The following is a 3,060-nucleotide window of genomic DNA, read 5'->3' on the forward strand; positions in this document are numbered from 1 at the left end:
TGGCACTTTAAGAATACTGATCACCTTACAGTTAATTGTTCTCATGTTGTCATGACTTTTTTGTTGTTGTGTCTCTTAGATGCATCTCGGTGTGTGTTCTTTCAACTTAGACAAAAGTAAATTGGATAATAGAATTATGCAGTCAGGAAGGATGTACAAAGAATTGAAATATCTCACAGGCTTGCCTTCTGCCAAAAATGCTGGTTTATGAAAGTATTCAAAATGTGCAAAAGTGTGTTTCAGATGCTTAGGAAGAATTGCTGTTCCAAGGAGTTTGTGATCAAAGCACACACACAAAATGTGCCTTAAATTTTGCTTATTGTCTTTGTAGCTAGTTTATGCCATATTAAATATATTATAAAATAGAACGTGGAATAGCATAGCCACTCTAGCACAATGGGACAAATGAGTGGAGAGCTGTGTTAGCATAACTGCACTGTTTCTAACACTTGAGCTACTGTGGTGTGTCAGCAAAGCCTTTTACCCCATACACATCCAGTATTTCCAAGTTGGGAGAATTTATTACATGTAACATTTTCATTTTTCAAATTCCCAGCTACTGCAGGATTGATTCTATCCTGGATTAGGTAGAGAGGTGGGAGTGTGGCCAACAAATACATCTTGAAAGAGAAGAATGGCCTGCCATGGCTATTCATTTTCATGTTGCAGTGATTTTTATCATAAGAAAAAGGGTTACAACGCAAGAGTGCATTTGACCAAGTCAAGGGGATTGATAGACATTTCTTTCCTCGTAATACTTAATCAACTTTCATATTCTCTTGCATTCTTTTCACTAAATGAAGTTGCTCTTTCCAACGAGTTCAAGTTACCTATCAAGCTAAAAGAGGGACAGGTTTTGGACCACTGGAAAGAGAGTAACTATGGAACATTTCTGTCTGTTCGTTAGCTTGGTGGAACTTGCCAATAAGCATTTGAGCATTGTTTTGAGGATTTTCTAGTCTCAGCTTTGCCATCTGTAAACTCCGTTGCTAAACTTTGTTGAACTTAAGGAAATCAAATTACATGAAAGCTTCATGCAGAAACATGCAGAAAGTTGTAGTAAATATAGTTCATTTGGCATCTGTTTTATATAACTAGATGAGAAGTCACTCCCAAAGTTTGACTAGAATTCAAATGTAGCATGTAGGTTGATGAACTGTTCATAATAATCCCATTTTTCCTCCGTTCTCTCATTTTGGAGAGCATAGTGTTCACAATAATTTACTTTTTAATTTATTCTCTGTTATGTACATGCCTGAGTTAATGGAGTACACCGTAGGGGAAGTTTAGATTTCTTCTTTTTTTATTCATTTTCTTAACTATAAAAATGTCTGTTTTGTTTTACAGGTGTACTTTTAAAAGTTATTTTTATATACAAATGAATATTGATGGTTTAGTGTTAATAGCATACATTTTAGAGTCAGATTTTTATTTTCACGGGTGTGAGTCTGGTACTAGCTAATCAACAGCATGCAGGTGTGTTAAAGAAAAATGTACACGCAAGTGGGAGTAGTTCATCATTTGCCACCTCATGTCTGCAGTTTTATGCTTTCACCAGGATGTTAAGAAAACCTAAATTTCAGTGGGTTGCTGTTTGTGGGGGAGGTGATTGGTTGGTTGTTTTTTTGTTGGTTTTGTTTGGTTTTTTTTAGTGAGTCTTATAGTGCGTGCGAGTAAGAGAACCTTACAAAACCCTCCAAGTGTTATTACAATGTTTTGGTTTAGGATCTTCTGTACTGTATATGTATATGTTGGTTTTGTGTTGTCTGTGAAATACAAATAAGGGCTTGTCCACAAATCAACTGTAAATTCCTTATTTTTCGTATAAGAGCACTTACATTGAGGTGTTGGTTAATCCTTCCTAATGTTGCTGTGTAGCCTGATCATAATAACGTTTGTATTTTGTATTCATTGGCTCCTGGACTCTTTACAGTAGGCATTATGAAGCTACAGAGAAAAAAATCATTCGTTCTGTCACCATAATATTTATTACCTAGCTATAATGTGAATTAGTTGCTGCTTATTCTTATGCTACACAGCTTTCTCCTCTCTACAGAAAACTGTGATAAAGGAATTAGTTATTCCTGAATTGAAGTTCACACTAAAATTTAAGGCTGCTTAGGGTTTCCATTGATGTCAGCAGTCTGCCTCTGTGACACCCACTAGTTCTGCCTCTTTTGGAGGACTGAGGGAGCTCCATTTTCCTAAATTAGTATGCATTTGCAGTTGCTTTCATATTACATTTTTGCATTTATTTGGCACGGTTGAATACCGAAGTAATTGTGCAGTGAATTTCTCTAGTATTCCAGTACATTAATATCATCAAACTGTTAATTATTCAGCTATCTATATGTGAATACAAGTATGGGAGAACTAATGCTCTGAACGTCCCCACTCTCCCCAAACCTACACTGTTTCTGATACTGCATTAAACTGTTTTTCTTAATCTTATTTTATCACTTATTTGCACTTACCAAACATTTTGAGCTAAAACTCAGGCATCTATCATTACTACTCATCTTCCTTACTTGTCATTCCGAATTTTGGATGCAAACTCCTTTTTTAAGATGTTCTGTCAATGCAGTATGCACTGTTTAAAGTTTCTATTCCTGCATTTAAGGGCTCACATGATGCTAGTAGAGATTGGACACATTTTGTATTTTCTGTTTCGTATCAGTTATGAGTGACTGAATAATTCTTTTACATCCTCTTTTCTCTACAGAGAGGAAAAAAAAAATATACTTTCCATTTATTTTTGGAAAGGTCTTGATGAATACACATACGAGTTAACTCCTTGACGTCATTCCATCTTCCAAGAAAATCTCTCTTCTCCCTTGCTTGCCTTGAGAACTCGAGGAAGAGGAAGTAAATTATTGCAAGTGCTCTTTTTTGTTTAATAAGTGCCTTCCTTACTAACCTGGTTTGTCTTGTTTCTTTTCTTTCTGCCTCCCATGCTCCTTGGCACAAACACGCCCTTCTCTCTCATTTGACCACTGCTTGTTCAGTCGTGGAAACTTTTTGAGTTGTTTACTGTTCTGAAAAGAGGTATAGAAATGCATG

The sequence above is a fragment of the Psittacula echo genome (assembly GCF_963264785.1).
Source record: "Psittacula echo genome assembly, chromosome: 2".
Classification (NCBI taxonomy): domain Eukaryota; kingdom Metazoa; phylum Chordata; class Aves; order Psittaciformes; family Psittacidae; genus Psittacula; species Psittacula echo.